The following is a 15,215-nucleotide window of genomic DNA, read 5'->3' as shown; positions in this document are numbered from 1 at the left end:
GCATAACGCCGCCCAGATGTTCATGCAAATAAAGTAGGCTTACCTTTTATTGTCGAATAAGAAAACCAATAAGGTTTCACTGTGGACAAAGCGGCCCGAGGTCGTCACATGTGGTTGCTGCAAGACCAAGGTACGCTCCTTCATAGAATCCGCCTGCTGCACTGTTCCCAAGCATGACTAGAAATCATGTTTATATCACATTTATAATGGGTTTTATGTTTTTGTCTCGTCGCTCTGGCCGGATAAGGCTTCACACTTATGTTAAGAGGCGTAACATTTCCATCTCAGGCTTGAGGCATTCTGCCAATCACAACACTCTGGACAGCTGGCCAATCACAGCACACCTCACTTTTCAGAGAGATGAGCCTTGTGAAAATCGACTCGTTTCAGAAGGAGGGGCATATGCAGTATGTGGAAAAGAATGTGTTTTTTTTTTAACCTTAAACTGCATAAACACATTTCACTACACCAAATACACCAGAAATTATGTTCTTTTTAGCAGCATAATATGACCCCTTTAAACTAATAACAAAACATACTTACAGTAGCTGATTCAGAAGTGCCGGATTGTTGTTTCAAAGTCAGAATTACCTCCTCTCCTAGGTTTGCATTTACATTTAATCATTTAGCAGACGCTTTTATCCAAAGCGACTTACAAATGAGCACAATAGAAGCAGTCAGATCAACACGAGAAAACAACAGTAAACAAGTGCCTGACAAGTATCCCTTAGTCTAGTACAGAACACATAGCCAGTTTTTTTTTTTTTTTTTTTTTTTTAAAGAATATCTCTTTGGTTTTGAGACTTTAGTCTTTGCAACTTTAAAAAGTGAAAGTCGTGACATTTGCCAAGTAAGGTGACCCATACTAGGAATTGGTGCTGTGCATTTAACCCATCCAAGTGCACACACACAGCAGTGAGAAGTGAACACACACCCAGAGCAGTGGGCAGCTATAGATCCAGCACCCGGGGAGCAACTTTACAGATCTTATTCAGGCACCAAGAGCTTGTAACACTCCAAAGAGAAAGGAAAATTTTAATTGCATCATTTGACCCCTTTAAAATCGAATGGAGATTTTAGCTTGAGTCTCCCATCTCACAATGGTCTCCTTTAAAGCTTTAAAATAGGATGTGAGGGCTCTAGATACGGCTTTGGATGCGTCTAGCTCAGGGAGTCCTATACACTGTTCGGTTCCGGTAACAGCACCTCTGCAGCAGGGCAACTGGGTCATGGGGTCAAAACACCGCTCTTCTGTTCCGATCAAAATATTAAACAGGTTTCTTCCACTCAGTGATGCACCCACGGAGAAACCTGATGAAAGTGCTCTAGTTATTGGTGATTCTATTGTATGGAATGTGAAAACGTTGTGGACCGACAACTTTACCAGCGATGCTGAAAACCCGCTCCGATGGTGTGCTTGTGGCACAGACGCACAGATACTTTCGTGCCACTCGCGACATCTGGGGAAAACGCCCGGCTGTGCACTGGCGGTGGACCTAGACGTTGATCTTGAAGTTGAATTACTGAAATAAATTAACTTTTCCTCGACATTTTAATTTACTGAGAAGCACCTGTATGTTTTTAAGCAACATGTTGTATTATTTACAAACCTACTGGCAAAAATTGGCACAAGAATTACCTGTTCTTAATGATTAAGACATATTCTATTCATCAATAATTGTTTATTGTTTTTAAAATAAAAAATATATGCTATCCAAGAAAAGCTCATTACTTATTTACATTATTAACATGTTATGATAACTATAATGTCCATAACAAGGTGGAATATTTTCATGGCCAGTGTCTGAACAGTCCACCCATAATTATTATTTTTTGCGTCTCCAAATTTGTTAAACATGTCACTATTTTGGTAGAATGCATAAAACAAAAATCATATAACTTTTTTAGAAAACACTTATGAAGCCAAATTGTTACCGCATACCATGAATAACCCACATATTATGTATATAAATAGTCTATATAGTAATGTTAGTTCATTATAAAGCTATATTTTTTAATGTTATTCCGAATTGTGCTACTGTAAATTTGCCATTCAGCTTTATGAATGAATATACCTGTTGTATTTTCGGAAAACGACTAGAAATTCAGAAATAGCCTTCTCACCTCGAGTTGTTTATGAAGAACAGAAAGTCCATACTTTTCTCTACTTTTCACCCATTATTTATTGGACGTCACAAGCATAGTTGCCACAAGGAAAACTATTTTATCCTCAAATCCATATTTTCATGAATGGCTCGAAACGTAATGCTCGCGATGCGTCAGAGTTTGTAAAATCGTAGTGAATTCGTGTGTAACTGTCTCCGTATGATTTTCGGTTAAACTCAATCGTGACTTGTGCGCGGGTTCACGAAGTTCCGACCTTCAGAATCGCAGAGTGTACTGTACGGCCTTTAGAGATCATTAGCGCTATCGAAGTCTTGCAGGGTTGCCAGGTTTTCACAGCAAAACCCTCAACAATTGCTACTCAAAACTAGTCCAAGCTTTTGAGGGGCGATCCCCCGGTAAAGTTCGCGTTCCAGGGGTAAAATACTTTTTTTTTTTTTTGGTGGGGTCCCCCTGGTAAAACTCGCATTCCAGGGTTAAATATCACGTCATTGGTGTCGCTTCTACCCTCGAACATTAAACACAGCCCGTGGCAACAGTGTAATGGTTTTCGCGGACTTGGCAACACTGATGTGTCGGCCGCTTGGGGTAAACATTCCGTTTCTATGGCAACTGTGGAACTTCAACGAGACTAGCCGTTTGATTACGTCATAGAACAGGCTGCTTATAAAGAGCTGCGCGCTCGCAGAAGTTCTGAAGTTCAGTGATAATCCGAGCCGAGGCGAAGAGTCACCGAGCAAAGAATCTAAGCGAAGTCTACGAATACTGAGTACAGTCCAGACAGATGGTCCATATTTAGTGTTTAGGAAAACATACAGTTTATACACACTGTCTGTAGTCTCACAGTGTGTGTCAGATACAGTTTGACAACAATATCTAACAGCTACTAAATAGAGTACATCAGAAATCATGTCCACAGACTCCACACAAAAGAGAGATGTGCAGCTGAAGGCTGATATCAGCAGCACTGTCTCAGAGAATGGAAATGATCAGAGTGGCATGAATATTTCTCCTGCAACCAATGAGAAGACCAGATCAACAGGTGAATGTCAACAGACCATTTGAAATACATTACAGTGAGATGCAAACACAAATGTGGTCAATTATGAAATATGTGTATGTGTTCTAAATGATATTTAAATATTTCAATCATCATTAATGCAACAAATATAATGTGTACCACAGAGCAAAAACTGCATGTTGGCTCTGTTAAATAAAGTCACCAATGTCAAACAGCACAACATTAGCACAGTCTTATAAGTCAGATAATTATTCATGTTTAATCTGTGGTGTTTTCTAATAGTTTGTTATTTGCTTTCTATCCTCTTTCTGAAAATACTGAAGTGAGGAAGAGCAACAAAACCTCTGCATTCCTCCGAAGAACATGGAAGGCTGTGAAAAAATCCTTTCAGAAAAACAGAGTGGATCCCTTTGGAGTCTCAGCACAGCCTGATCCAGAGCCATCGTGTGTCCCAGATCCTGAAGCAGAAGATACAGTGGACCTGGTTGATGAAGAACAATTGTGTGCTGAAGGCCAAAGTGGTGCTAAACTTCAAGTGACAGCAGAAACTCCCAAAACTCAAGTGACAACAGACTCCACACAAAAGAGAGATGTGCAGCTGAAGGCTGATATTAGCAGCACTGTCTCAGAGAATGGAAATGATCAGCGTGGCATGAATAATGAAAAGACCAAATCAAAAGGTGAATGTCAACAGACCATTTGAAATACATTACAGTGAGATGCAAACACAAATGTGGTAAAAGTATATATATATGCATTTTTATGTGTTTAAATGATACTTAAATATTTAAGTCATCCATTAACACAACAAATCTAATGTGTACTACAGAGCAAAAACTGCATGTTCGCTCAATGGTTTAAATAAAGTCACAGATGTCAAACAGCGCAGCATTAGCACAATATTACAAGTTAGATCAATTATTAATGTTTAATCTGAGGTTAGAGGTGTTTCTAATAGCTTGTTATTTGCTTTTCTTCTTTCATCTGAAAAAAAGTGATGAAGAGCAACAAAATCTGTGCATTCTTTCAAACAAGATGGAAGTGTGTGAAAAAATCCTTCCAGAAAAGCAGAGTGGAGCCTATTGAGATCCCAGCACAGCCTGATCCAGAGCCATCGTGTGTCCCAGATCCTGAAGCAGAAGCTGGAGTAGATCTGGTTGATTCACATCGTGTCCCAGATCCTGAAGCAGAAGCTGAAGTAGAGCTGGTTGATTCACATCGTGTCCCAGATCCTGAAGCAGAAGCTGAAGTAGATCTGGTTGATTCACATCGTGTCCCAGATCCTGAAGCAGAAGCTGGAGTAGATCTGGTTGATTCACATCGTGTCCCAGATCCTGAAGCAGAAGCTGGAGTAGAGCTGGTTGATGCACATCAGTTTTGTGTCGCAGGTCCAAATGGTCCTGAACCTCAAGTGAAAACAGAAACTCAAGTGACAACAGAGTTGCCAATGTTACATAATGTCCTTCTAAACATTTTCCAACTGGAGCGTCGCATGTGCAAATGTAGAGTTATGTGGACACCTATCACTGAGGTCTGGCCCAGTGTCTTCATGGGAAATGAGTAAGTCAACACACTTCTATCACATGAACCAAACACTATGCAGTTATATCTCACATTGTCAGGAGTATTTTTTTAATTCTTCACTGTAAATCCTATTTAATGAAAGACTAATCGGCTGTTGTGTTCTTCCGCAGGGAGACAGCAATGGACCGAGTCAAACTGAAGGAGATGGGTATTACTCACATCCTGAACACTGCGGCATACAAGGAATATCCAGAAGGAAAGATCGATACAAAAGCGGAATATTACCAAGAAATGAACATCTCTTACTACGGCGTGCTTGTAACGGATGAACACAGGTTTGACATCAGCAAGGACTTATTCCCAGCTTCAGAATTCATCCACAAGGTCCTGAGTAACACAGAAAGTAAGAGCTGACACACAAACACAATTTATCATAAATCATTTATCTTACAGTGATAAACTGTCTATGGATGAATTTATTTTGAATGTCTTTCTTTTCTTCTTTTCTCAGATAAGTTGTTAGTGCACTGCATAGATGGTGTCAGCCGCTCTGCCACTTTTTTCTGGCGTACCTGATGATCCACCATGAAATGTTGTTGGAGGATGCCATCGACCACGTCATAGACAAGAGATGGATCAGGCCAAACAGGGACTTCTTGAAGCAGCTGATAACCCTCAATTCAAACCTCGTAACACAGGGGAAACTACAGCTAAGAAAACCCATAAACACAGATAAAACAAAAAACGGAGAGGACGCAGTTGCGCCCCCTGTTCCAGAACCATTGTGTGAGCCAGGTCCGAGCAACCTAAACCAGAACCTCAAGTGAAAAAAGAGCTTTCAGTATTAGAAAGTCATGTCTCTCTAAGTGTCCTTCAACTCCAGGATCGCGTGATGAATATACACTGTACTGCACACCTGTCACTGAGGTCTGGCCCAATGTCTTCATTGGAAATGAGTAAGTCTACAACATATGACATACAATACAGTATGAACAGGAATCAAACAGCAGTCATATTTGTTTTATAATTTTCATTGTGAAAGACTAATTAGTAAATGTGGCAAGTGGGGTGGGGTTGAGAGCTGTGGGAACGGGTCGAGGCCGGTGGAGTAATTGGAAATGAGCGACACCTTGCCACTCACTGGTCTCGAGTCCCACAGAGGAGCTCCAGAAGGATAAAAAGAGGAGTTACGACAGTGAAGGCCTGGGTTTTATTTAGTGTTTCAGTTTTGTTTGTGTGTGGCAGTAATCTGCAAGGGGCAGTCATGCTGTTGTGTGTTTATTTTAATAAAGTTCTGCTTCCTTTTTTCCGAGTTATTACAGTGAAAGTGTTGTGTCTTGTGCGAGAGACGGCATGAAACCGAGCCAAACTGAAAGGGATGGGGATTACTCCCACATCCTGAATGCTTGCGCAGTGGAGACCGAGCTTGAAGGGGTCTTGGAAATTCCAAGCAAGAAAGCCTAAAAGGAAAGGTCAATACAGGAGAGGCATATTACCAAGGCAGGAGCATCAATTACTATGATGTTCCTGCAGAGACAAATGCTCATTTAACATCAGCGAGTACTTCTTCCCAGCCGCACAGTTCATCCACCAGGCCCTGAGTAACCCAGAGAGTAAGAGCTGATGCACACACACTCACAACATTTATTGCTTGTCGTTTATTAAGTGTCCTACAGTTATAAGCTGTCTAGGAATGACTTAGTTTTGGAGTGTTCTTTTATTTTATTTCCACAGATAAGGTGTTGGTGCACTGCAAAAAGGTCTCAGCCGCTCTGCCACACTTGTTCTGGCATATCTGATGATTTACCATGACATGATGGTGGAGGATGCCATTGACCATGTCATGGAGGCGAGAGACATCAGGCCCAACATAGGCTTCTTGAAGCAACTGACAATCCTCAATTCAAACCTCAAAAGTCAGCGGATACTACAGTTAAAAAAACAGATCAAAAGTTGAAAAAGAAACGGATTAAAAACACTTGATGCAAAAATAAAAACAAATATGTAAAACAGTTTGTCTAAATTTTATTAAATTGAGCATTATTTCTTAAGTCCTGTGGAGTAAACATCATGTTAATAAAGCAATAGAAATACACACGTAGTACAAACTAAAAAAAGTAAAGTAACACCTCGCCTGCACAAGATGTAAGTGCCTCTTCAAAAGCACATAGAACGAATTACTTTCAGTCATAGACAGTCAAAATTTGACCTACTCCAAACCTACTATAAGTATTTTTTTTTAAAGTAGTAACCTACATTAAGTGGGTTTGGAGTAACGTCATTAAGTACCTGAAATGTTGCTGAAAATGTCAATAAACAATAAATAAATAAGTCTTTCTAATGGCCTCATATTTGCTTCATTGCAGAAAGGTTTTATGAAATGTTTCTACATTCTGTGGAAACCTTCTTCATTGGCAAAAGAAGAAAATATTAACGTGATTCCAAACACACATTCCGCATTAAACGGATTGGCTGTTAGGATCTGCTTACGAGCCGTCTGCGATTGCACAGTTGAAAAGATTGCATATTGGCCAAGATGACTTGTCTAAGATCCTTCTTAAGTTTTTGCAAGATCGCTGCCTCGAGTCCTGGCTTTTCTGAGGTGGTGTATAGGTAGCCACTGTAGGGAGGGCCGACCAGTTGGAGTGGAAAAGGGAAATGACGTGCTGTACAAAAAGTTGATGCAAATCCAAAAACGTTGTTTTATTGGAAGGTGCAAAATATTTTCAGTGCAAAGAGAAAACAAAAATAAACAAAATCTGTACAAAAAGAAAAGAAAACAGCAACAATGTGCTAATTTTGGCTAAACCAAACGGCCCAAGTTTGCAACACTGCTCAGCATTAGAGTCCACAATCAGAACTGAACTTCTTTCAGTCATAGAGCCTATTTATAGGCTGAAGCCCCGCCTATAGAGCATACCAACTATGTACAAATGTTTTAGTCCTTTGAGTGATCAAATTAAATAATATAAACACCCAACACAACAATCAAACCTTGCAAACAGGTAAAACAACAACTATTAACAGAGACAGAGCTGAACAACTAATCAAATGGCAAAAGAAGATTTTTCCTAAATCCCATCCCCCTCTGACATCACACCAAAATGGTATCTTCCACAGGAAGTGATGTGGCTATTGCTTTAAAAAGACAGATTGACCTGGATTATGGGTTTGGTCGTACAGAGGGTGAACCTGGAAGTTTAACTGCAAAAAGGTTTGTGGAAAATATGTGAAAAATAAAGGTAATTATCCTATGAATTATTAATGTCCTGGCATTCTGTTATTTTTAGAAAAATGATAGCAAACTTTAAGGAAAACTATCAGATTTGAAAACTATGACTAACACAGATGCAACAAACTTTAGACTAAATAAAACAACAACTCCATAAAACTTTCCTGAGGTGTACACAGATGTTAATGATGCCGGCAATGCACAGTTTCAGTGAAATGGGTGTATGTTTTAAAGTCCAAGTTTATATAGTCACCAGGCTAACCTGTGACATTCCCCCCCCCCCTTCCTCAGACACCTGAGGTGTCATAGAGAGGTAATCTGCAGCACAATTTTGTGACCCAGCTTTGTACAAAATTTCAAAATCAAATGGTTGGATGGCTAAAAACCATCTGGTGATACGAGCATTTGTGTCTCTCATACGGCCTAACCAGGTCAATGCCCTGTGATCAGTCTCAAGTATGAATTTGCGTCCCAGCAGGTAGTATCTTAAAGCATCCAATGCCCATTTAATTGCCAGACACTCCTTTTCTACTGTAGAATACCTAGATTCACGGGGAAGGAGCTTTCTGCTGATGTAGGCAATTGGTTGGAGCTGCCCTTGACCACAAGCCCCAAGGCCACGCTCAGAGGCATCCGTCTGTACAGTGAAAGTCTTTTCAAAGTTGGGACTCTGTAAAACAGGCTCTGTGCATAAAGAGCTCTTTAAGTCCTGAAAAGCCCTTTCACAGTCCTGAGTCCAGTTAACTTTACTTGGCTTGTCTTTTTTAGTTAAATCAGTTAGGGTAACGGCTCGTTCAGAGAAGTTGGGGATAAAACGCCTGTACCACCCCACCAGTCCGAGGAAAGAACGGACCTGTTTCTTGGTCACTGGCCGTTCAGCATTCTTGATGGCCTCCACTTTGCCCACCTGGGGACGTATTACTCCATGACCTAGCACATACCCTAAGTATTGTGCTTCAGCCCTGGCTAGGGTGCATTTGTCTGGCCGGATGGTAAAACCAGCATTCTTAATTCTCAGTAGTACGTCCTTCAGATGACACATATGTTCCTGCCAAGTTTGACTATAGATGATTATGTCATCTAAGTATGCAGCAGCAAACTTCTCAGTCCCCCTAAGGATCTGGTCCATCATCCTTTGGAAAGTAGCTGGAGCTCCATGAAGGCCAAAGGGTAGGACACAGAACTGAAAATGTCCAAAGGGTGTTTTAAATATGGTCACCTCCTTGCTCTCTGGACTTAGTGGAAACCTGCCAATATCCTTTGCATAGGTCGAGTGTGGTGAGATACTTTGCTCTGCCAAGACTCTCTACTACCTCATCCACTCTTGGCATGGGATACAGGTCGAATTTGCTCACACTATTGAGTTTGCGAAAATCCAGACAGAATCTAAGAGTGCCATCCTTCTTCGGCACTAGGACAATGGGATTGCTCCATTCACTGGATGAAGGTTCAATCACACCAAGTCTTTGCATGGTCTCCAACTCCTCCTTCATAACTGGCAGAAGTCTTTCTGGGACCCGATATACTGGCTGACAAATGGGTTTGGGATCCTTGAGAGTTATGTGGTGGTGGATAACACTTGTTCTGCCAGGTGTTTCCATAAAAAGTTGGGCTGGAACACATTGTAGAAGTTCCTGTCTTTTACCATCTTCCAGGTGCTCAAAATTCAGCTGACTGTTCCCCTGACGACCAGGCAGGTATTGTTCCTCGATTTCCTCCTCTCCCTCAATGGATCTCACGAACAAAGCAGTTGCAGTTCCCACTTCTCAGACATAGGTTCTAATTGTGTTGAACGAGAATACCACTTCTTCAACATGTTAACATGGAAGATTTGCAAGGGCTGGGTCCTGGAGGGGATCTCTATCTCATATGTCACAGGACCCACTTTCCACTTTATTTGGTAGGGGCCCTGCCACTTAGCCAGCAGTTTATGCTCACTCGTTGGTAACAACAACAATACCTTTTCACCTGGTTCAAATGCACGGGATCTGGCTGATCTGTCGTACCACTCTTTTTGCCGTTTTTGGGACTGCAGGAGATTTTCTCGTGCAAGGGTTGTTGTCTTTTGCAGATGCTCTCTCATCTTTAGCACATAGGAGATAATATTTTTCTTGTCTGGTTTATCATTAGCCTCCCAACTCTCCCTCAGTACATCCAGAGGCCCTCTGACATCGTGAGCATACAACAGTTCAAATGGCGAGAACCCTGTGGAGGCATGAGGCACCTCTCGATATGCAAACAGGAGGAATGGAAGCCACTTGTCCCAGTCCTTGCCCGTGTCAGACACATATTTTCTCAGCATTGTTTTCAAGGTCTGGTTAAAACGTTCAACAAGACCATCAGTCTGTGGATGGTAGGGGGTGGTCCGTACTCTTTTTATGCCTAGCAATTGATATACCTTTTGTAGGGTGTTGCTCATGAAGTTTGGGCCCTGATCTGTGAGCACTTCCTGAGGTATGCCTACCTGCGAGAAAAAACGTAGGAGTACAGTGGCTATTTGCTTAGCTGTGACCTCTCTTAGTGGGTATGCCTCAGGTTATCTGGTAGCATAATCGCAAATAACCAAAATAAATCGGTTCCCTCTCTGACTCTTTTCCACTGGCCCAACTATGTCCACCCCTATTCGCTTAAAAGGAGTGTCAACTACAGGAAGTGGTATAAGGGGTGCGTAGGCAGGAGTACGGCCCGTAGTGAGCTGGCATTCTGGACAAGATTTACAGAACTCCTTAACCTCACTGTACATCTTTGGCCAGTAAAATCTTTTTGCAATTCGCATTAATGTCTTCATAAAAGCCAAATGACCCGCCCAGGGAATAGAATGCCCAAGTTCTAATACCTCCTTCCTGTATGCTTTAGGTACTATTAGCTGCAGTCCCTCTTCCTTACTCTGTCGGTACAAAAGACTATTTTGTACAACAAAAGTCTCACCAAGCAAAGACAGAACACCATCATTTTCCTCAGCCTGTTTAAAACATTCAGTCAAGGTTAAGTCCTTACGCTGAAGTTGGGCTAGATTACCAGGGAAAACTAAGTCTGCTTCAGTGAGTTCGGGTTCTTCTACCCCTTCCTCAGCTTGCTCTGAAGTTTCCAACAACCCTTCAACCCATTCCCTGCGTTTCTGCAGCCTTTCCTGCTCTGTAGGCCGTGACTCACCTAAGCTAGTCTCAGAGCTGAAGGGCATTTCGTGCAGAATGTCTGGTGTTATTTCTTGGGGCTGTGGAATCTGACTAAGCTGCTTGGCTTGGGCCCTTGTGACAACGCCACACCATACAGTCTCTTGCAGCAATTCAGCTAATACAGGGAAGTCAGTACCTAACAGTACAGGATAGGGCAGCTTGCTTGCAACACCCATATTCATCAGATAGGACTGATTACAGACCTCAATATAAACCTCAGCAGTAGGCAACTCAGTGCTATCCCCATGCACACAGCAAACTGTCACTGCGTCTCCTTCACTCCAGGAATCTCTGGGTATATATTGGGCCTGGACCAGTGTATGGGAACAACCTGTGTCCACCAACGCAGAAAGGGGTTTACCATTTAACAGTACAGTGATGACTGGCTCTCGATCGGGCTGTGTTCTTAACTGTTCTGGCCGGGGCATATAACAAAGACTAGCTGTCTTGGGCTTCTTGAGTGGGCAAAGGGGCCTAGTGTGACCTGGCTCACCACAGTTATAACATATGACAATCTCTCCCTTAACTGTTGTCTGGGGCATTGTGGCCAATGTTGGGGGTTTAAAATGACTGGGCTTAAATATTTTAGGGCCTCTTTGAGAGTGTGAACCTCCCCCCAACCCATCAGACTTACCCTGCAAAGGGTGCAAGATGCCAGCATATCGAGTAGTTCCAGATCCCTTCCGGGCAGCAATGTAGGCCTCAACCAATGTTGCAGCCTCTGCAGCGGTGTCGGGATCTCTTTCCTTTACCCAAGTCCTCACCTCAGGGTACAACACTCGCAGGTACTGCTCCAGCACCAGGGACTCCATAATATCCATCTTATTACTTTGCTCATAGTGTACCCATTTGGAGAACAAGTCCTTCAGTCGGATGTAGAGTTCCGTAGGGGTTTCATCGGCAGGGGTACTAAGGGACCGAAATCTCAACCAGTATGTCTCTGCACCAATTTCATATTTTTTTAGAATTGCAGCTTTCACTTGGTCATAGTCTCTGGTTTGTAAGGGGTTCATAGCCACAAAAGCACTTCGGGCCTTGCCAGTTAACAAGGGAAAAAGACGAACGGCCCAGTCATCCCTTGGCCACTGATACACCTCTGCAAGTCTTTCAAAAGTTGTAAGGTAGTGTTCAATATCATCACTGTCCTCCAGCTTGGCTATTCGAGGTTCATGGTCTATCACCCGATTAGCAGCTCCTGCCGAAGCTCCAGTTCTTGTCCGCTCCATGTCTAGCTGCATTTGGGTGACCTGGTGGCTGAGGACCTTGTAATTTTGTTCACGGCGAGAAATCTCCCTCTCCTGCCTTTCATCCCGGTCCTTTTGATACTGCATGAATGACTGAAACATTTGTGCCAGCGCTGTGATGGCAGCATCTCCCCCAGTGATTGGGATTTCTGCAGGCAACAATCTCTCCTCATCAACACCTCCAGCAGCAGCTTGATCCATTACTGCATCTGTGCCCTCTACAGGCTGACCCCTCGTTTTAGGTGGCATGTCAGCAGGGCATTACCTTATGTAAGCACGTCACTCACTGGTGGGAGGATCCCACTTCTGACACCATATGTAGGGAGGCCGACCAGTTGGAGTGGAAAAGGGAAATGACGTGCTGTACAAAAAGTTGATGCAAATCCAAAAACGTTGTTTTATTGGAAGGTGCAAAAATATTTTCAGTGCAAAAGAGAAAACAAAAATAAACAAAAACTTCACAAAAAGAAAAGAAAACAGCAACAATGTGCTAATTTTGGCTAAACCAAACGGCCCAAGTTTGCAACACTGCTCAGCATTTCAGTCATACAGTCATTTCAGTCATACAGCTTATTTATAGGCTGAAGCCCCGCCTATAGAGCATACCAACTATGTACAAATGTTTTAGTCTTTGAGTGATCAAATTAAATAATATAAACACCCAACACAACAATCAAACCTTGCAAACAGGTAAAACAACAACCATTAACAGAGACAGAGCTGAACAACTAATCAAATGGCAAAAGAAGATTTTCCTAAATCCCATCCCCCTCTGACATCACACCAAAATGGTATCTTCCACAGGAAGTGATGTGGCTATTGCTTTAAAAAGACAGATTGACCTGGATTATGGGTTTGGTCGTAAAGAGGGTGCACCTGGAAGTTTAACTGCAAAAAGGTTTGTGGAAAATATGTGAAAAATAAAGGTAATTATCCTATGAATTATTAAGTGTCCTGGCATTCTGTTATTTTTAGAAAAATGATAGCAAACTTTAAGGAAAAATATCAAGATTTGAAAACTATGACTAACACAGATGCAACAAACTTTAGACTAAATAAAACAACAACTCCATAAAACTTTCCTGAGGTGTACACAGATGTTAATGATGCCGGCAATGCACAGTTTCAGTGAAATGGGTGAATGTTTTAAAGTCCAAGTTTATATAGTCACCAGGCTAACCTGTGACAGCCACACTTGCCTTCTGACCTTGTCTCTAGATAGGGGTAATTACAGGGTCAGAAGAGGAGTTTAATGGACCCTGACCAAGGTGGAGATGTATCACTCAAATGCTGCTGATCTAACCTTCGCCCCCTGAAATTCTTATCTACGTCAGTGTGTGGGAAGATTTACATAACGCCGCCAAGATGTTCATGCAAATAAAGTAGGCTTACCTTTTATTGTCGTTGTAGTATTGTTGCCGCTGCCGCCATGTCATATAGACACTGTGTGTTTCACTGTGAAAGCGAACCTACTTTGTTTGGCATTCCAAAGGAGGTCGATATCCGCTTTGTCATGCCTGGAGCTGATCAATGCTGGTCGCTGAGGAAATACATCAACTTTGCATTGTGGATCGCCAAATAAGGTTTCACTGTGGACAAAGCGGCCCAAGGTCGTCACATGTGGTTGCTGCAAGACCAAGGTACGCTCCTTCATAGAATCCGCCTGCTGCACTGTTCCCAAGCATGACTAGAAATCATGTTTATATCACATTTATAATGGGTTTTATGTTTTTGTCTCGTCGCTCTGGCCGGATAAGGCTTCACACTTATGTTAAGAGGCGTAACATTTCCATCTCAGGCTTGAGGCATTCTGCCAATCACAACACTCTGGACAGCTGGCCAATCACAGCACACCTCACTTTTCAGAGAGATGAGCCTTGTGAAAATCGACTCGTTTCAGAAGGAGGGGCATATGCAGTATGTGGAAAAGAATGTGTTTTTTTTTTAACCTTAAACTGCATAAACACATTTCACTACACCAAATACACCAGAAATTATGTTCTTTTTAGCAGCATAATATGACCCCTTTAAACTAATAACAAAACATACTTACAGTAGCTGATTCAGAAGTGCCGGATTGTTGTTTCAAAGTCAGAATTACCTCCTCTCCTAGGTTTGCATTTACATTTAATCATTTAGCAGACGCTTTTATCCAAAGCGACTTACAAATGAGCACAATAGAAGCAGTCAGATCAACACGAGAAAAACAACAGTAAACAAGTGCCTGACAAGTATCCCTTAGTCTAGTACAGAACACATAGCCAGTTTTTTTTTTTTTTTTTTTTTTTTTTTTTTTTTTTTTTTTTTTAAAGAATATCTCTTTGGTTTTGAGACTTTAGTCTTTGCAACTTTAAAAAGTGAAAGTCGTGACATTTGCCAAGTAAGGTGACCCATACTAGGAATTAGTGCTGTGCATTTAACCCATCCAAGTGCACACACACAGCAGTGAGAAGTGAACACACACCCAGAGCAGTGGGCAGCTATAGATCCAGCACCCGGGGAGCAACTTTACAGATCTTATTCAGGCACCAAGAGCTTGTAACACTCCAAAGAGAAAGGAAACATTTTAATTGCATCATTTGACCCCTTTAAAATCGAATGGAGATTTTAGCTTGAGTCTCCCATCTCACAATGGTCTCCTTTAAAGCTTTAAAATAGGATGTGAGGGCTCTAGATACGGCTTTGGATGCGTCTAGCTCAGGGAGTCCTATACACTGTTCGGTTCCGGTAACAGCACCTCTGCAGCAGGGCAACTGGGTCATGGGGTCAAAACACCGCTCTTCTGTTCCGATCAAAATATTAAACAGGTTTCTTCCCACTCAGTGATGCACCCACGGAGAAACCTGATGAAAGTGCTCTAGTTATTGGTGATTCTATTGTATGGAATGTGAAAA

The 15,215-nt window shown here is 42.0% G+C and overlaps 1 pseudogene; it reads left to right on the top strand.

Moving 5' to 3' along the window:
• Window positions 1–2,972: 2,972 nt before the first annotated feature.
• On the top strand, window positions 2,973–5,496 carry LOC113091154 (inactive dual specificity phosphatase 27-like; annotated as a pseudogene).
• Window positions 5,497–15,215: the final 9,719 nt, after the last annotated feature.

Source organism: Carassius auratus, unplaced genomic scaffold (assembly GCF_003368295.1).
Source record: "Carassius auratus strain Wakin unplaced genomic scaffold, ASM336829v1 scaf_tig00214080, whole genome shotgun sequence".
NCBI lineage: Eukaryota > Metazoa > Chordata > Actinopteri > Cypriniformes > Cyprinidae > Carassius > Carassius auratus.
This window is presented reverse-complemented; position numbering and strand designations above follow the sequence as displayed.